The 21,727-nt window shown below is 35.9% G+C and overlaps 1 non-coding gene and 1 pseudogene across 1 annotated transcript; both read right to left on the bottom strand.

The window, feature by feature from the left end:
- Nucleotides 1–138: 138 nt before the first annotated feature.
- Nucleotides 139–1,926, bottom strand: LOC111432733 (annotated as a pseudogene).
- Nucleotides 1,927–14,495: 12,569 nt separating this feature from the next.
- TRNAL-CAG lies at nucleotides 14,496–14,576 on the bottom strand. The gene has a single exon. It is a non-coding gene; the product is annotated as a tRNA-Leu (tRNA).
- Nucleotides 14,577–21,727: the final 7,151 nt, after the last annotated feature.

Below are 21,727 nucleotides of genomic sequence, written 5' to 3'. Positions count from 1 at the left end.
TGCCCAAATGAGAAGCTGCACCTCCAAAAGAAGGAAGGGAATTATAATACAACAAAGAAAAACCGCTCCCACCGTTGCAAGCGAAATGTACCATGCAATTTTTAAAGCATCAGATCTCCTATATGAGACATTTACCAACTAAACTCCCACCAAGTAGTTTTGTGATAAGGAGGCAATGGCAATGCACATGGTTATCGTTAACATCCATGCACAAATCCTATTTTTCAAAGGCAATCGACCTATGATGAACATAATCGCACATATTGATGCAAAGAATGTGATAGAATTTGTAACCAAGTAACCAGTGTAAGAATTTCCTTGGTCTGAAGGTGGGTAGGCCATTACTGCAGTTTCTGCTATCAATGTTTTCAAAGTATTGCTACTATGAAACGAACGATGAATAGTGCTATTGGAGTTGAAAGGAATGTCTTCTTGCCCGACCCCGCCGAGAGGGTTAATTGCGCCTTGAAAAGCCACTGTTGAAATCACCGTTGCCACCAACATCATTGTGCCTTGCACTTCTTGAAACCAATCACTTTTGTATTCAAGGTTCTTCATCCACAAACTTCTTATAAACTTTTTGAGTGAACTAGCACGGATGGAAGTGATTTAACTAGAACGGAGAGTGATACCTCAAGTGATACCTCAAGTTCTACGGAAAGTTCTATCTCAAGTGATACCCCTCAAGTGATACCTCAAGTTCTACCTTAAGTTCTAATGATCTAGATGGAACTGAAACAGGCATTTGTGGGTTCAATGCGCAAATTGGTTATGGATTCAATTATAAGAAGGATTAGAAATCTCAAATGAATAGTTGTTCACAATGTGGATACCATTTTCAAATGAGTAGTTCACAGATAGAATCGAACTTTTGATTGATCGAGCCAGGTACTTGGGACCCTATGGATGAAGACATGGTCGATAACGATGGCTTTTTATCGCATTGTTCTTCAGTTCTACTTGGTGATCCCTTCTCATTTGAGGCAGCACAGTTGTTTGGAGTGTTTGTTCCGGGTTTTTTTTCCAGGATAGACAATAAATATTGTAATATCTGCTTAATTTGAATTCAATTTGTTTATATCATAATAGTGTTGAAGATTGTTGGGAAGGAGTCCCACATTGGATAATTTAGGAAATGGTCGTGGGTTTATAAGCAAGGAACACATCTCCATTGGTATGAGGCCTTTTGTGGAAGCCCAAAGCAAAGCCATTGAAGCTTATGCTCAAAGTGGATAATATCATACAAATGTGGAGATAAAAAATCCAAAATGGCATTTTCATTCTCATTGCCTTCGTTTACGCATAAATGAAGAACATTTTGACCATTGTGAAGCTTTTATCCAAAGAGATTGTGGCCAGAGATTGTGGCCTTCATCCAAAGAGATTGTGGCTTCGCACATTGATTAACAGTTGGATGATATCAATTTGCCTATTAATCACTGCATGGTGGAGAGGAATCAACCCATTCAAATCGTGAACCATGCACCTCGCACATTGATTAACAGTTGGATGATATCAATTTGCCCATTAATCACTGCATGGTGGAGAGGAATCAACCCATTCAAATCGTGAACCATGCAAGTGCTTGTGTTCTTCTCTAGCAAAGCTTGAACAATCTCAACCGCTCCATTGTCTGAAGCCAAGTGTGGAGGTGTCCTTTGCACGACATCAACTTCCCTAACAAGTTCAGGATTGAGATCTAAAAGAAATCGAGTTAATTCAAGATGGCAATGCAAAATTGACACATGCAATGGACTCTCAGCGTTGGAAGAGGAGATTAGAACTCTTTGAATGATATTTGGGTCGAATTAGTGTCTTCAAGCTTTGAATTGACTCAATCTTTGATGCTTCATAGAGCTTTCTTATACTTTCTTCAATAGAGGAAATGGCTAATCTAAGCTCGTTGTCTTCTCCATTTGCCCCCATTGTTGATTCTCTAATTTACTCTGAAATGGGGTTTTCACATCGAATTTACAAGCCAACATTAAAAAAAATACTATATTTTATTTATATAATTTTGTTGATTATTTATTTATTTTTAATGGATGATGAGGCTTCCGAGTTAGAATTGACCTTTTGAATTTTTAAAATAGTCCAATTATTGCCCTCATTTTTTAGAAAAGAATCATTATTTATATTTTCACTCGAGAGTGACACCCCAGTGTCACCATCCTAATTTAAGTGGATAGGAAGCAAACCCAAGGAAGCTTGTTTGCTCAATTATTGATAGAAGTATATATCATTATTTATTTCACTTAATTTTATTGGGATGCTATCGTTCTTCATCGATAAAGATAATGCCTCTCTTCGTTTGATTAAGTTAAATTGTACCAAATATTTGTTAAATATAGAGATAGAATAGTTTCATTTTTACCCTTAAATTTATTTTAAAATAGTTCTTGAGTCCAACCTTTTGGTTATAATTAGAAAGGAAAAGTGATGTTATACAGTAAGTATTTATATATAATAGGTGTTCTATAAGTTAAAGTCCTATAGTAAACTGAAACGATGTATATAGTCTCTGGGTAGTGCTTTCATAATGTACATATCTAAAGTCATCGATACAAATTTTTTAGCTAATATTCCTCGTATTTTCTCTCTCCTATTTGTTTGTGTTCATCTTGATCAAGTGTGTACGTTGTTGTGCAATCTTAACAACTGTCATCAAAGCTAGGCGAGATTCACCACGATCAGAGCTAGGCGTTGTTGTGCGTTGTTGTAAATGCCTTCTTTCTTTTCACAAAAGAACTCTAGATGTTCTTTTAACATATCTCATGCAATAGACTCTAGAATAACAACAGGAGAGAAAATCTACTTCTTAGCTGCCTTCTCCCGTTAAGTTCAACTTTTTACCATAAGTTCTATTTCGAAGATCTGTATCTTCTTATCTATACATAATTTTCCTTTTGTAGATCCATTCATATCGTATGAGTTTAATTTCATCAAGAACATCTACAAATCCTTAAATTTTATGACTTCAACTTATTATGTCATTATCATCATCCCTAGTAACTATTTTGGGGTAATAAGCGTTCAGCTTGGTCACAATTAGGATTTCAATAGGATTGAGAGTCTCATAACTTTTCCACTAAATATATTCATCATCTTTGAAACAATCAATAGGGTTTAGGGTTTAGGGTTTAGAGTTTAGAGTTTAGAGTTTAGAGTCTCATAACTTTTCCATTAAATATAGTCATCCTCTTTGAAACAATCAATAGGATTGAGAGTCTCATAACTTTTCGACTAAATATATTCATTCCAATTATTGAAGTGTTGTAAACTAAGTTTATTATGCAGAAGGGTTGTCAAATTCCTCCTACAATATCTATTGCATATCTTAACAAAAGTCCGATAATGACGTATATGAGTATATTGAATATAGTCTTGCTTTCTCCTCCTACGTCACAATTTTAAAAAATGGTACTCATGCTTAGAGCTCGATTTTAATTCCACTTTCTATCCACTAATTTTACTACACAAGATTCTTAAACTTTTCATTATGATGTGCCCACAATGTCTCAATAGATTCATTTAAATGGATTTCAACATTAGTCTTATTCTTCTTGAACCTTTTTTAAAAAATTTAGACTAAGTTGCCTTCAGTAAAAACACTTGTATATTGAATAATCATTAATCAGATTGATAAAATATTCACAATATTCTACGTCTTTTGCATTCATTAGATCGCTTGGATCATAATGTATAAGCCTTAAGTGCTCAATAGAGATTTTCCATTTACTAGTTTTTTTATTTTATTCAATCAAATTGATTATCAAAGACAAATATCTTCTTTAAGGAGAAAATAATTTATCTTTTTATTCCATGATCATATATATCTCAATAATTTTATAATCTAGTAAATGTTAACGTTCTCCCAAACATATTTTCAAATAATTTTGAAAATATAAACTACAAAGTAATTCGTAATAAAGCTTGGAAAATTGAATTTCTCTTATTGTTACTAAAAACACCCTATTCAGCATTAAATAACCATTTTTATTGATGACATTTTAACGTTTCCTACTACGTCAACCGTCATTGATTTCCTAATGCCAACCTATAGAATTTGTTCTATGTCATCAAATATTTCGAAGAATTACATATCACAAAAGTGATGAAGAACAAATCTTGATAGTAGATCTTATATCAACTATTTAGGTAGTGTCATTTATTCTCTACCAAAAATCGAGTTAATCAAATTTATTTTCTTCTATATTTTTTTCATAATTAACAAATTAGTAATTATTTTCTATCATAGTTTCATCATTTTTCTTAAATTTGGTAACACTTAGTTTTGGATCATTTAGATAACTATCTAAATTTAGGTTTTATTGACTTAAACATCTCATATGTTTTTGTCATTTTTTTATCTTAATCTTAATATCCAACTTGTTAACTAAAAGATATAAGTGAAGATTTTTCGTTACCTTTTATTCATCACTCATGTGCTCTTCAAACAAAGATATGAACAAGTTATGTTTTCCTTATGGTAAATACACACAACACCACAAATAATCCATATCCAAAATACAAGATAAAACACACAATATAACCTAGTTTTTGCATAGCCCTCGATCTTTATTGAGTTGTGGTTGAAGTCATTGCATCTTTCTCAAAGTCAACGATATGACCTTTTTGTAGCCCAAACGAAAAGCTTCACCACCAAAATAAGGAAAGGAATTATAATGCAACAAATAAAAACCACTCCCCCATTACCAACCAAATGTACCATGCTATTACAAATGTTACTCTTAAAGTACGAGAGTGGCTAAATGAGACATTTAGCAGCCCAACCGCCAGTAAGTAACTATATGATAAGGATGCAATGGCAATGCACATGGTTACGGTTAATAACCATGAACAAATCCTATTTTTCAAAGGTAATCGACCTATAATGAACATAATCACACATATTGATGCAAAGAATGAGATAGAATTTGTAATCAAGTAAGGAACATAATAATATTCTTGGCCTGAAGCTGGGTAAGCCATTATTGCAGTTCCTGCTATGAAAGTTTTTAAAGTATTATTACAATGTAACGAACGATGAATATTGCTATTGGAGTTGTAAGGAATGTCTTGTTGCCAAACACCTCCAGGAGGGTTGATTGCACCTTGAAAAGCCACGGTTGCAATCACTGTTGACACCAACATCATTGTGCCTTGCACTTCTTGAAGCCAATCACCTTTGTATTCAAGGTTCTTCGTCCACAAACTTCTTAGGAGCTTTTTGAGTGTTGTTGATGTTGATGACCCTTTATTGCATTGTTCTTCAATTCTACTTGGCGATTCCTTCTCATTTGTGGCATCGGAGTTGTTTACAATGTTTGTTCCAGTTTTTATTTCCGGGATAGACAAGAAATATTGTACTATCTGCCCAATTTGAATTCAATTTTTTTTATATCAAGATAGTGTGAAGGATTGTTGGGAGGGAGCCCAACATTGACTAATTTAGGGAATAATCTAGGGTGTATGATTAAGAAATACATCTTCATTCGTATGAGGCCTACATTTCAATTCGTATGAGGCCTCTAGGGAACCCCAAAGAAAAGCCACCATAACTTATGCTCAAAGCGGACAATATCATATCACTGTGGAGATCCATGATTCCTAACATAGTCATGTCAATAGAATCTTCAAATGTCAAACGAAAGAAGTTGGGAGCCTCAAAGATGTAGTCAAAAGTGACTCAAGTTTCGAACAAATAGTGTACTTTGTTCGAGGGTTCTATAGGTCTAAGGGAAGCTCTATACTGTACTTCGTTCGAGAGGAGGATTGTGGGAGGGAGACCTATTTGATACCTATTGAAGCTCTCAAATAATAATTTTTCCGTTTTTTTAAATAATCAAATAAGAAATTAGTTTTTCTTCAACCAGCTATAATTCAATTATAATAACATACCTCAGTTCCTCTTAACATCATAGACAAATCCAAAATAGTATTTTCATTCTCATCGCCTTCATTAAGGAACCCATAATTTTGTAGATCTTCAATCATTGTGATCAACAACTTAAGCTTACAAATGGTTGTGTTTTATGCATAAGTGAAGAACACTTTGACCATTGTGAAGCTTAACCCAAGGAGATCTTGGCCTCGCAATGATCAACCGTTGCATGATATCAATTCGTCCATTAATCATTGCATGGTGGAGAGGAATAAACCCATTCAAATCACGAACCATGCAAGTGCTTGTGTTCTTCTCCAGCAAAGCTTGAACAATCTCGACCGTTCCATTTTCAGAAGCTAAGTGGAGAGGTGTCCTTTGCAGGTCATCAACTTCCCCTGCAAGTTCAGGCACAAGATTCAAAAGAAATCGAGTGAATTCAAGGTGGTGATGCAAAACTGAGGCATGCAATGGACTCTCAACGTTGGATGAAGAGATTAGAACTCTTTGAATGATATTTGGGTCGCCTCGAATTAGTGTCTTCAAGCTTGGAATGGACCCAATCTTTGATGCTTCATAGAGCTTTCTTTTACTTTCTTCAATAGAGGAAATGGCTAATTTAAGTTGGTTAACACGAGTTGTTGGCTCCAAGTTACTCTATTCTGACTCCTCGATTCTTTCTTTAGTTTTGGAGTCATAAGGTCAAGACCCTCTTAATGTCGCAACGATCCTAAGGTGCTTAGTCTAGTGTAAGCATCTTGACCTAAGTCATCGTATAACGAACTTAACTCTTATACTCTAGCTTTGTGTAGATAAACACGCTAGATAGGGAGAACACATTGTCAAACACCTGCAGCTAACACATACTGTATCATGCACAATACAAGCAAACAAGCTCAATAGGAAGATAATATCTATAAATAAACCTCGAGAACAGATCACAATAGCTAATCTTTTTTCTAACAAATCAGAGTGGCGCAGTGGAAGCATGGTAGGCCTATAACCCATAGGTCCTAAGATTAAAACCTAGCTTTGATAGGAGAAAGATTTTAAACTTAATTGAAGAGCATACAAATCAATGCTAGCATATATTATCCACTTTGGTCAAATTGTGTCTTGGTCATATCTAGGAGTTGAAGAGGTTTATTTGGATTGGATTGGCTCAAATGGAAGATAATATCCAAAATCAACCTAGAGCTAGCATATATTATCCACTTTGGTCAAATTGTGTCTTGGTCATATCTAGGAGTTGAAGAAGTTTATTTGGATTGGATTGGCTCAAATGGAAGATAATATCCAAAATCAACCTAGAGCACACAGTTTAAAAAAGTATCTTGGTCATGTCTAGGAGTTGAAGAGCTATATAATCACTTTGGCCCGTTATGCATCGTTGTCACCTTCACGGTTTTAAAATGCGTCTTGGTCATGTCTTGGAGTTGAAGAGGTTTATAGGTTCCTAGGCCAGCTAGGTTCCTTAGCACGAGCTTTTGGTTCCAGGTTACTCTATTTTGACACCTTGACTCTTTCTTTAGTCCTGGAGTAATAGAGTCTATTTCCTCTTAACGTCGTCACTATCCTAAGGTGCTTAGTCTAGTGTATGCATCTTGACCTAAGTCATCGTATAACCAACCTAACTCTTACACCCCCAACTCTGTGTAGATATACACGCTTGATAGGGAGAACACACTGTCAAACACTTGGAGCTAATACATACTGTATCGTGCACAATACAAGCAAACAAGCTCAACAAGAAGATAATATCCATAAATCACCCTGGAGCCCAAATCACAATAGCTCATCCTCCTTTCTAACAAATTTGAGTGGTGAGTGGAAGCGTGATGGGCCCATAACCCATAGGTCCCAGGATTGAAATCCGGCTGTGATAGGTTTTACAATGACATTTAAAATGTGAAAGAGCGTGTGATATGACTCCTAAGCTTTATAGACTGCCGCCCACCATCAATACTTTGCTTATTAAAAATGGGATTCAAACCCATGCCCTTTTGAAAAGCTTTTGGGTCCAAGTTACTCTATTCTGACTCCTTGACTGTCTCTTTATTCCTGAAATGTCTAGAAGTTGAAGAGGTTTATTGGATTCCTAGGCCAGCTAGGTTGCTTAACACGAGCTTTTGGTTTCAAGTTACTCTATTTTAACTCCTCGACTCTTTCTTTAGTCCTCGAGTAATAGGGTCTATTTCCTCTTAACGTCGCCACGATCCTAAGGTGCTTAGTCTAGTGTACGCATCTTGACCTAAGTCATTATATAACAAACCTAACTCTTACATCCTAGCTCTGTGTAGATAAACACGCTAGATAGGTTGAACACACTATCAAACACCTGGAGCTAATACATACTTTATCATGCACAATACAAGCAAACAAGTTCAACGGGATGATAATATCCATAAATCACCCTGGAGCATAGATCACAATAGCTCATCATCTGTTCTAACAAATCAGAGTGGCGCAACGGAAGTGTGGTGGGCCCATAACCCATAGGTCGCTCTAATAGAGATGAAAGACTTCAATAATAATACAATGATAGACTTCAAAAATAAAACAATGACATGTGCTGCAACACAAGGATCATTATAACTCTTATACCCTTGTTTTGTGTAGATAAACATGCTAGATAGGGACTCAAACAAGTACTCTATAACTCTTACACTACTGTCAAACACTTGGAGCTAACACGCATAATACTAGCTCAAGATAATATCCATAAATCATCTTGGAGCACAGATCACAATAGCTCATCCTCTTTTCTAACAAATCAGAGTGGCGCAGCGGAAGCGTGGTGGGCCCATAACCCACAACTCCCAGGATCGAAACCATACAAGTCTCAAGATCAAAACTTGGCTTTAATAGAGAAGAAGACTTCAAAAATGATAGAGAAAACATTTATCCCTTCAATGGGAAGATAGCTTATCCTTCTTTCTAACAAATTAGAGTGGTGCCGAGATTACAATAGCTCATCTTTTTTTCTAACAAATTAGAGTGGTGCTGTGGTGGGCCCATAACCCAGGTCCTAAGATAAAAACCTAGCTCTAATGGAGAAGACAAGACTTTAATATTGATAGATAAAACAGTATTACAAGTTGGTTATCAAAACTTTATATATGGAGAGCCGGTAAATATACGTAGGAAATTAGTTGATACGAGATTCTTAATCCATGATTCCTAAGCTTTAAAGATCGCCGCCCACCACTACATTGCTCGTTACATTTGCAAGCCTCACATTTTAAAAATGTTGTGGATTATACCTCTCCAATCATTGGCTTGTGGAATTTAGAGAGATCCGATCACTTCAACCACGACTTAAATAAAGATCAATGGCTATACAAAAAATAGGTTAAGTTGTTTGTTTTATCTTATATTTTGGACATGGATTATTTGTGGTGGTGTGTGTATTCACTGTAAGGAAAACATATTTTATGTATGTTATCTTATTTAAATGTTTGTGGTGTAAAATAACTCGAGTGGGGGTTGCGACAAGTAAGAAATTTTTTTGGATCTTTGAGGCTAGCACGACCGAATTTTTTAGGCTTCGAGAAATCGGTTCGCGACGAAAAGAAGATATGAAAATGAATAAAATAAAAACAAACAATTAACTGTAAAATTGTGCGCGATTTAATATGAAACAATAGATATTGTTCTAGTTATTTACAAATGGGGAACGGGAGCAAGAAAACTAATACAAACGACAACCCAAAAGAAATACAAAATAACATTGACGCCTCGGGTCGACACCCCTCTATGATAGTGCAACTCTCTAGCACCTCTCCACCTTGATTGGTACCTAAAAGAGAAAGGGGAAAATGGATGAGTATAAAACACTTAGTAAGGATTCTACCTGTAAGCTCTCATCGGATCCTTAACCTAATATGTATCCACGGGCTTCTCATAAGGTTCTAAAAAGTTTGCCACTAGTTTAGGTATTCCCTGAATGTTACATCACACCACAGTGGTGTCTACTATGAGCTAATCTATTTGTGTAGTCCCTCGTCTCCTCTTAGAGTAAGTTTCCTCCACACAGAGTAGTAGCTCCTCAATATACTACTATGTAGTATCTCGTTTACTCTCAGGCGGGTTGTTCTAAACACAATAGTATATCCTCTATCAACTACCTGTGTAGTCCCTTGTCCTCTCTCAAGGTGGGTCATCATACAATCAATAGTGATTTCTCATGTCACCCATTTATGTAGTCCCTTGTCCTCTCTCAGGTGGGTTATCATACATACAGTGGTAGTTCCATATCATCTACTCACATAGTGCCTCTTCCCCTATCAAGGTAGGCTATGCTCTACATCTGATAGTGGGTCTTTGGGTCGCTATTTATGTAGTCCTTCATCCTTTATCAGAGCATGTTATATCCTACACATAGTGACTTCCCAAATAGTTTCATTCGCATTACTTTCAATCTTATGTGTTCTCTACGCCAAATCTTGAGGTACACCTAAGTCTTTAATTGCTACTCAGGATCCCTGGGTGGTCAATGTACTGAAAATATATTGACCTAAGATGTTGCATAACCACCCTTGTTCTACTGTTGTACTCACTCTTATTCATGCATGCTATACTAGGGAGATATTCTATCGATCACCTAATGCATAGAAATCATGATCTCAACGTCCATGGTGATTTACTAAGGGGATAATCCTACCGATCAAGTAAGCATAGGCAATTCATACATACATTTACCTGAATCTAGCATACAATTTAATCATACAAATCAAACATGCTCAACGGGAGATAGCGTCATCTAGCACCTAGAGCACATATCACAATTTTCCAATCCTTCATTCTAGTGCACTAGAAAGCATTTAATAAACATGCATTCTCGTAAAAGGGCATTTCTATAATTTTTCTTCACAAACATGCAGACATATTCAGATTTTCTCATTTAAATTCTAAACATGCATATTCTAACCACTTAAGTTAAGATAACCACGCATGCTAGCACGTCCAAGCAATTCCTACATGTATTACTTAGCTATAATTTTGTGTCACTACTACTGGGATGAAACTGCTCTCCCTAGTTCGAGTTTCTACATGTTGGAGGGTCTAAATTTCGTGAAATCTCAATGGTGGTTCTAAACCAAATTCAATTAGGATCAGTATCAAAGTTGAGACGAAAACCAATCAAACAGAGGTTGAACGCATAAAAAAGACATTGCACAAGAAACTCACGTGCAGGTGTCACATGCCTGCAGGGGTAGAGAAGATGTGCCTCAAGGACGCCACGTGTTAGCAGCTGATTGGTAGGCTAGAGTCAGACAGCGAGCGATCGCATTCTGCGAGAAACGAATTTTCCTTGGTTTTTCCTCCGTTGACACATGTCGCACTCAAGCCAGGTAAGGTCATGAAATGCAGGTGCGGCTCGTGGGTCGATCAAGCGAGTCCGGTATGCAGTTAGGTTGGCTTGCGGGTTGGACTGTTACACATCACCTTTGTGCCTAGCTGCATTGCTCCACCCGCAATGTACCACGTGTCGACTTGTGTGTCAGCCAAGACTCTCCATGTATTGAGCGACACACGTCCTACCTTGTTTCGCCGGCACAATCACGATTTCCAGATTCTGATGAGTTTTCTAACTTTTTTATATTTTTATATCTTTTCCTAAAGAATCTATCAATATTTGATTTCTTCCCAAAGATCTAGAGTTATATTCCATCTACATGAAGTTATTTTTCTTGAAATTTTTAATCAAATATACACAAAGTTATTCAAGATCAAAGTTACCTAAAATCAACTTTCTTACCGTTCTTGGAGACTCCCAAAACTCCTACTTCCAACATTGTTGGACTTCGAATTCCTTCACAAAAAGTGTGGAAAATTACTTCAAGATGGACATACTAAAATGACAGAGACAATTTCCTTAATATGCACATGAATTTGGAGAAGAATTTAGACCTAAAAACCCATAGAACTCATATTTGTTCTTTATAGGCTCTTGGCTAAATTGAACAAATCTAGCACCCCCAAATGTAGTCCTCTGCCTGCTTTGAGTTTACTGCAAAGGACTATAATTAAGTCAGCCGCCTCTCGCCTAATCGAACAAATCTTTTTTTTTTTCTTTTCTTTTTTTTTTTTTTCTTCATGTGATTAGTTCAAGGCCTCCTCAAACCCTTAAAAAATAATATGACTGGCAGCAGATGTTGTCTGTTGGCACACCGTCAAATGTCTGGCTCTGATATCATTTATAGTAGTTCAAACCCACTACCATCAGATACTGTCTGCTTCGGCACATTACGTATAGCCGTTAGTCTCACGGTTTTAAAATGTGTCTGCTAGGAAGAGGTTTTCACACCTGGTAAAAAAATGTTTCATTCCCCTATTCAACCGACATCAGATCTCACATAAAAATACTATTTATTAGACATTAATACAATCTATCTAATTAGATTATATGATCTTCCCCTCACAACCTCACAATTGTTCAAATATATAAGTTTTTTTTTTCTTTTTTTAGTTAAATGATATTCATTTTAGTTATTAAGAAGTTTAAATTATATGTTTTTAAATTTATAAAGGATTTAACTAATAAAAAGAACATAAATGGAAAAATGCCATTTCACTCAACTTGTCGCAATTGCCTTTTCTTGGCCGCAGATTTGAAGATTATGCGGCACTAACTCTCAGCACTGAGTGAATCAAGCCAACTTTAGATCACGTTTCCTATAGTTGGGCAACGTATATTCAAGCTTTGGGTCCTGATTTAAAAATAAGGTTTTAGAAAACGGGGGATAGAGGTTTTGGTAAAAGAATTTTGAAGCAAGAATGAGAGAGAGAGATTGAGAGTAGTATTATATAGCTTGTAAGCAAAAAGACAACAACGGTTTGAACCGTATATAACTTTTCAGATATGCACAATTTTACAACTAGTCATATCCCCTATAGTACATTTTGAAGCATTTCATGTCTACCAAACGTAGCCATGATTTCGCCGAAAAGTCACTCTTAAAGAAAACAAGAAGGAAATAATACAACATGAAAGCAGTAAAAGATAGCAGTAAAATAGTACAAGGCAAGGGTTTCGGCGTGTAATGAGCATGCCATCATAGGCAACATACCTTGGACAAGCAAGACTGTGACACAACGCATCGATTGAAAGTCTAATTTATAACATGACCTTTAATATTAATAATACATAATCAATGTTCGACACAAAATGGATAAAATAATGCTACGAAACATTCTCATTGAATTTCTTATTTTCTTAGACCTTTTCAAAGTCTAGTCTAGATTTTAAATATTTCAAAGTAGAACATATTAATTACAATTTAATTGATTATGCAACGAATATGAACATAATTATAAAAATATACTTGCATGCAAAACGTGATTTGGAAGATTAATTTAATATTAATTATACATAACCCATATAATACTCAAAATGGATATTATAATGTTCAGAAAAATGATTTCTTGTTGATTTTTTCATTTTCATGATCTTTTCAAAGTCTCTTATATGTATTGTTTGTGTGGGAGAGGAAACTTTTAGAATTAAATCATGGTTGAAATTTAGAATTAAAAATAAATATTAAACCATGGTTGTAGTTAATTAGTTAGTTAATTAATTAATTAATTTAAAAAAATTTGATTTCTGTCACAATAATTTGACGTGACATCTTTCTCTTCTTTGATCATATTAATTTAGTTGCAGTTACTTAGATTTTAATTAAAAATTAAACCATACAATTATTATCTTTCTATTTACCTCAATCGAGGAAGCTAGTATTTGATAAGTTACGAAAGAATCAGCTATAAGTCAAGAAGGAGATATGTGAATTCGCACGAACATGCATCACTTTCCTTGGGCACGTCATCAAGTGTTGAGAAATCAAAATGGATAGCGATAAGATTAATGCTATCCAGGATTGAAGAGTCCCCACTTTAGTGACCGAACGATCCTTTTTGGGATTAGCCTTAGAGTCTGGAGGCAATATATCTTGGGATCCAACTTCGTAGTGAGGACAGACAACAGTGTCATTTGCCACTTCTTCGATCAATCGAAGTTGACGTCATAGCAAGCTCAGTAGTAAGAATTATTAAATGAGTTCGACTTCAAGTTCGAACATAAAATAGGAAAGAGTAACCAAGAGGCCGACACATTGAGTCGAAAGGGTGAACATGTGGCCCAAAAAATGCTAGCCCACATTCAGTCAAGTAAGATTAGTGGGTTGATGCGCAACATCATAAGGGAACACCTATAACAAAGCTATTATTGATCCTAGCCAACAGGGTTAGAAAAGTCAGAAGACTTGTACGGAGCATTCAAGAATTCCAAGTCCAATGGAAAAATCTTCCTAGATGAAATTAGTTGGGAACGCACCAAAGATTTGAACTCTGACGCGATCCACATTGAAGATTTCAAACATAGACGATTGACAATGACGTCAACCATTTAGGTGGGGGAGGATGTCATTGTCATGCTTGTCTAGGACGTGTTGCCCATAGCCGCATGCCCATGACATGCCAAGCACTTTATCTTCTTTTATGTTGTATTGTTTTACTATTAATCATGTCAAGTTCTCTAGAACCTATTTCTTAGAAGGAAAGAGTCTGTATAACATCATGGCGAGTATCGAATCTCACAATAAAAATATCATGTCAAGAATGGGATTTGAACCCATGCCCTTTCGGACTAGTACCTGAAACTAGTGCATTAGACCAACTCGGCCATCTTGACTATCTTTTTTTATTTTATTTTGTAACAACTCAAGCCCGCCGCTAACAGATATTGTCCGCTTGGGCCTGTTACGTATTGTTGTCAACTTCACGATTTTAAGAAAACATCTTGGTCACATCTAATTGATGAGGAGGTCTATTGGATTCCTAGGCCAGTTAGGTGGCTTAATTCCGTCTTCTAGCTCCAGGTTACTCTATTCTGACTCCACGAAGATCTTTAGTTTGGGAGCACTAGGGTCTAGACCCACTAACCGTTGCTCACGATCCTAACGTGCTCTGGCTACTAGAGGCATCTTGATCTTGGTCATGGTCTAGCCAACCTAACTCTAACACCCTAGCTCTATGTAGATAAACATGCTCCACAGGGAGAACACATAGTCAAATACCTGAAGCTAACAAATACTATATCATCCACAATACCTTGAGCTAACAAATATTGTATAAACATGAGTACATTTGAATTCCGTCCCTAGAAGTTGCTCTAAGTATGGCCGGTAGTTGTTTCCTATTAGAAAGTTCATCTCGTTTCGTTAATAACTCAAATTTCTTATTGCCTTAAACAATATAAATTTTAGCTTTGGGATGGTTCGGGACAGTGGAATTTGATGAAAACCCTTATATCAAGCCAAGAACCCACATTCTAAGCAGTCAGAACCGCCGAAGCCTAGCCGAGCCGAATCAATTTAGTTGCGTAAGTCGAAGGAGCCATTGATTGTAGAAGCGGCACGTTTCACTAGTGGGAGGTGACACGTGCAAGTAGCCATTCTTTCCGTCCTCTCTATTTTCACTCTTTTCTCTCTTGCAGGTTGATATTTGAGGAGCGTGTGAAGGTTTTGACGTGTCGTGGGCATCAGGGGAAAGCGTGTACAAGGAGGGTGTGAGAATTCCGGCACCTCACTGAAATTCTCCTGCCTTTTCTAGAAACGAGTATTTTTTTTTTTGTGATCTATACCGTAAATAACTAAATAAATATGTAGAGTAAATAACTTCACACTAAACTAAACCATATATATTCTTTTTTGGTATTCTTCTTAAATTGTAATTATTGAATTTTTTGTACTATCGGTAATTGATCATATTAGAGGTCATCAATATAAACTTCCAGCCGTCGTAGAGTTACTATCTCAATTTTGCCACATATATTTCTCTTTTCATTTTCTCTCTTATTTTTCGTGTTATTCATCTAGATCGAGTGTGCAAGTGGTTGATTCTAACAACTAGTATCCAATGAAAAATCAAAGAAACATAAATGACAAATCCAAAGATGATAATAATTTTGAGAATTTAGTTGAAGATATTAGGGATACTCTAATCCTTTGTTATGCATTTCATGTTTTAATTTATTTCATTATCGTTTTCAATTTTACTTCTGAATTACTTTTTGAACACGTAAAACCATAGCGATGTTTCAACGATAAAGTATGTTTATGGTGAAAGTTTATGGTTTAAATAATGATGTTTTAAGAGTTATATTCTACCTATGAACTTAGATTAAGATGATAGTAGCAAGGTAGCTGAAATCTAGGGTTTTTACATATTTATCTGTAGTTCTTGTGATTTTTCTAAACATTTTGTTACTTGACCTCATCTTAAACTTCGTCCCTATAGCTCTCAATAAAATTCCACAATTTAAAATTTTAAAAGAAAAGGGGAGAGAGTTAATTATTGCTCGAGCCAGAGTGTGACACAATGTACAACTAAGTAAACACAAAACGGTTGGATATTTCATTCACTACGGTGTATTTTCTTGCTCTCAACACTTCGGGCTATTTTTTACAACACAAACATTTGAATAAGATAACATACACAATGTATTTTCCCAATTGTGAATACACAAACCACCACAAATAATCCATATCCAAAATATTTAACCTTTTAACCCTCTCAAAGTCAAAGTTTTGACCTTTTTACTGCCCAAACGAGAAGCTTCACCACCAAAAGAAGGAAGGGAATTATAATACAACAAAGAAAAACCGCTCCCACCGTTGCAAGCGAAATGTACCATGCAATTTTTAAAGCATCAGATTTTCTATATGAGACATTTACCATCCAAACTCCGATCAAGTAGCTTTGTGATAAGGAGGCAATGGCAATGCATATGGTTACCGTTAACATCCATGCACAAATCCTATTTTTCAAAGGCAATCGACCTATGATGAACATAATCACACATATTGATGCAAAGAATGAGATAGAATTTGTAACCAAGTAACCAGTGTATGAATTTCCTTGGTCTGAAGTTGGGTAGGCCATTACGGCGGTTCCTGCTATAAAAGTTTTCAAAGTATTGCTACTATGAAACAAACGATGAATAGTGCTATTGGAGTTGAAAGGAATGTCTTCTTGCCAAACACCGCCGGGAGGGTTGATTGCACCTTGAAAAGCCACTGTTGCAATCACTGTTGCAACTAGCATCATTGTGCCTTGCACATCTTGAAACCAATCACCTTTGTATTCAAGGTTCTTCATCCATAAACTTCTTATAAACTTTCTGAATGTAAGTGATATCGATAGCTTTTTATCGCATTGTTCTTGAGATCTGCTTGGTGATTCCTTCTCATTTGAGGTAGCACAGTTCTTTACCGTATTTGTTCCAGTTTTTATTCCCGGAATAGACAATAAATATTGTACTATCTGCACAATTTAAATTCAATTTGTTTATATCATGATAGTGTTGAGGATTGTTAGGAGGGAGTCCCACATGGGCTTATTTAGGGAAGAATGTGGGTTTATGATTAAGGAATACATCTCCATTGGTATGAGGCCTTTTGGGGAAGCCCAAAGTAAAGTCACGAGAGTCTATTCTCAAAGTAGACAATATCATACAATTGTGGAGATCCTTGATTCCTAACATGGTATCAGAGCCATGCCCTTAACCTAGCCATGTCAATAGAATACTCAAATGTCGAACAAAGAAGTTACCCTCGAAGGTGTAGTCAAAAGTAACTCAAGTGTTGAGAACAAATGGTGTAGTTTGTTCGTGGACTCTAGAGAAGGAGTCGAGCCTCGATTAACGGGAGGTAGTTTGAGGGCTCTATAGGCCTTAAGGGAGGCTCTATACTGTACTTGGTTCGAGATGAGAATTGTTAGTAAACTCTATAGGCCTTAAGGGAGGCTCTATACTGTACTTGGTTCGAGATGAGAATTGTTAGTAAACTCTGGATAATAATTTTTCAGTTTCATAAAATAATCAAATAAGAACTTATTTTTTCTTCAACCAACCTATTCAATTATAAGAACATACCTCAATTCGTCTTAGCATCATAGACAAATCCAAAATGGTATTTTCATTCTCATCGCCTTCGTTGAGGAATCCATAGTCTTGGAGATCTTTAATCATTGTGATAAAAAACTTAAGAGCTTCCAAGTGGTTGTGTTTTACGCATAAATGAAGAACAGTTTGACCATTGTGAAGCTTAATCCAAGGAGATCTTGACCTCGCAATGATCAACCGTTGCATGATATCAATTCTTCCATTGATCACTGCATGGTGGAGAGGAATCAACCCATTCAAATCACGTACCATGCAAGTGCTTGTGTTCTTCTCCAGCAAAGCTTGAACAATCTCAACCGTTCCATTTTCTGAAGCCAAGTGTAGAGGTGTCCTTTGCAGGTCATCAACTTCTCCCGCAAGTTCAGGCACGAGATTCAAAAGAAATCGAGTGAATTCAAGGTGGTGATGCAAAACTGAGACATGCAATGGACTCTCAGCATTGGAAGAGGAGATTAGAACTCTTTTAATGATATTTGGGTCACCTCGAATTAGTGTCTTCAAGCTTTGAATGGACCCAATCTTTGAAGCTTCGTAGAGCTTTCTTTTACTTTCTTCCAAAGAGGAAATGGCTAATCTAAGTTCGTTGTTTTCTCCATTTGCCTCCATTATTGTTTCTCTAACTTACTTCCAATTGGGGTTTTCACATAGAATTTATAAGCCAACATTAAAAATACTATATTTTATTTATATGATTTTGTTGATTATTTATTTATTTATTTTTAATAGATGTTGAGGCTCTCAACTAATTTAAAGTTGACCTTTTGAATTTAAAAAATAGTCTAATTATTGCCCTCAATTCCAAGAAGAAAAATAAAATCATTATTTAAACTTTCACTCGAGATTGACACCAAAGTGTCACCATCCTAGTTTAAGTGGATGGGAAGCAAACGGAAGGAAGCTTATTTGTTGAATCATGGATAGAAGTATATATCATTAATTATTTCACATAATTTTATTGGGATGCTATCGTTTCTCATCAATAAGGATAATAACTCTCGTGGTTTGATTAAGTTAAATTATACCACACACTTGTTAGATTTAGAGATAGAACCGTCTCATTTTTACCCTTATATTTATTTCAAAATAGTTTTCAATCAACCTTTTCATTGTAATTAAAAAGGAAAGTGATGTTATATAGTAAATATTTATATCTAACAGGTGTTATATGAGTTAATGTTATATAGTAAACTAAAACCATATTATAACTCTGGGGTAGTGTATATCTAAAGTCATCAATACAAATTCTTTAGCCAATATTCCTCCATGCATTTTCTCTCTCATATTTTTTTGGGTTCATCTTGATCGAGTGTGTTCGTTGTTGTGCAATCCTAACAACTGGCATCAGAGCTAGGTGAGATTCACCACGGTCTGAGAGATGAAAAGTTCAAAGATTGCAATTGAGAAGTTTGATGGATCCAATTTCGGTTTCTGGAAGATGCAAATTGAAGATTATCTGTACCAAAAAGATTTTAACGAACCCTTGTTGGGGGCGAAGCCAGATACCATGGCCACGGAGCAATGGAAGCTCTAGGATCATTAGGCCCTAGGGTTGATCTGGTTGACGCTATCCAAAAACGTGACGTTCAACATCATTAAGGAGAAGACAATGTCAGATCTGTTGAAGACGATGTTGAATATGTATGAAAAACCGTTGGCTATGAACATGGTGTATTTGATACGGAGATTGTTCAATCTACAAATGTCTGAAGGTGGATCTGTTGCTAATCATATAAATGAGTACAACATGATTGTAAGTCAATTGAGTTATGTGGAAATTAATATTGAGGATGAAATTGAAACACTGATTTTGATGTCAACTTTACCTGAGTCGTGGGATACTGTTGTTATCGCGACCAACAGTTTCCGAGGATCTGAGAAACTGAAGTTCGATGAAATCAGAGATGTAGTTCACAACGAAAGTATTCGCAAACAAGAAATTGAGGATTCTTCTCATAGTGCACTCAGCATTGACCAAAGGGAAAGAAGTAGATCAAAGGGCCCAAACAAAGGTTGATCAAAATCAAAGAACCTTGAAAATTTTCCAAAAAGATCAAACGTGACGTGTTGGAGTTTTGGAGGAAAAGATCACTTTCGGACAAATTGTACAAGACTAAAGAGGAAGCAGAATCACAAATCCAAGAATGATAATAATTCTATAAATTCAGCAGAAGATATTGGGGATATTATAATCCTCAGCATGAACAGTCCGATTGAATCCTAAATTTTCGATTCAGGAGCATCTTTTAATTCATCTCCAAAGAGTTGTTTCAAAATGTCAATTCTTGAAATTTTGAGGTGTATCTTGTCGACAACAAAGATTTGGTGATTGAAGAAAAATGGGATGAAAGCATACAAACTCCAGTAGAAAATTAGTGGGCATTAAAGGATGTCAGATATATTCTTGGTCTAAAAGAGAATATGATCTCTATTGGTAAGTTGGATAGCACAGGTTATGCAGCCAAGTTTGGAAACAGCTCATGGAAGGTGAAGGGTATCATGGTGGTAGCACGTTACACAAAATCTGGAACCCTATACACCACTGCAGGATGTATAAACATGATTGCTGTTGTTGAAAGTGCTTCCAATTCAAGTCTATGACACAATAGATTTGGACATATGAGCGTCAAAGGAATGAAGATGCCGACTGTGAAAGACGTTTTAGAAGACCTAAAATTTGTTCATACACGTCTTTATGAGAGCTTCGTTATGGGCAAACAAAAATGAGTTAGCTTCACAAAGGCTGTTAGAGAACCAAAGAAAGTACGATTGAAAATGGTCTATACAGACATTTGGGAACCATCTCCAGCTTCATCACTCGGTGAATCAAAGTTCTACATTACCTTCATTGATGATTTCAACAGGAAGGTATGGGTTTATTTCCTGAAACACAAGTGAGATGTGTTTGCCACTTTCAAGATGTGGTAAGCTGAAGTTGAAAATCAGACCAGCTTGAATATCAAATGCTTGAGGTCTATCTTTTTTGTCAAGATATATTATTCGACGTCTAAAAAATCAGATCGTGACTTCTAATATCATGCGTAATTTCTATTACCTTTTTTCCAAGTTTTCTAGCATATTATAAGGTCGTACTCTTTTCTTTTTTTTTAATTTTTTTATTTAAACCCTACCAACATGTGGGCAAGAACCACTTTTTTTTGTAAGAGCTTTGCAAAATGAACAAAGGGGAACACAAAACGGTTGGATATTTAGTCACTTTGGGTATTTTTTTTCTACTTTTGCTTGTTCTCAACACTTCTCGTTATTTTACCCCACAAAAATTTAAATAAAATAACATACACAAAATATGTTTTTCTTATTGTGAATACACACACCCCCACAGATAATCCATATCCAAAATACAAGATGAAACATGCAATATAACTTTGTTTTTGTGTAGCCATCAATCTTTATCTGAGTTGTGTTGAAGCCATTGCATCTCTCTCAAAGTCAAAGATTTTACTTTTTTACAAACTAAACGGAAGCTTCACCACAAAAGTAAGGAAAGGAATTACAATACAACAAAGACAAACCACTCCCAGCATCACTAAGAAGGTGTGCCATGCGGTTAGAAATGTTACTTTTGAAGCATCAGAATTCCTAAATGAGGCATTTAGCAGCCAAACTCCCAATAAATAATTGGGATAAGGATGCAATGGCAATGCACATGGTTACTGTTAATAACCATTCACAAATCTTATTTTCAAAGGTAATCGACCTATAATGAACATAATCACACATATTGATGCAAAGAATGAGACAGAATTCATAATCAAGTAAGCAGTGTAATAGTTTTCTTGGCATGAAGCTGGGTAGGCCATTACTGCAGTTCCTGTCATGAAAGTTTTCAAAGTATTGCTACTGTGAAACGAACGATGAAT

Source organism: Cucurbita moschata, unplaced genomic scaffold, assembly GCF_002738365.1.
Source record: "Cucurbita moschata cultivar Rifu unplaced genomic scaffold, Cmos_1.0 Cmo_Scf00040, whole genome shotgun sequence".
Taxonomy (NCBI): domain Eukaryota; kingdom Viridiplantae; phylum Streptophyta; class Magnoliopsida; order Cucurbitales; family Cucurbitaceae; genus Cucurbita; species Cucurbita moschata.
This window is presented reverse-complemented; position numbering and strand designations above follow the sequence as displayed.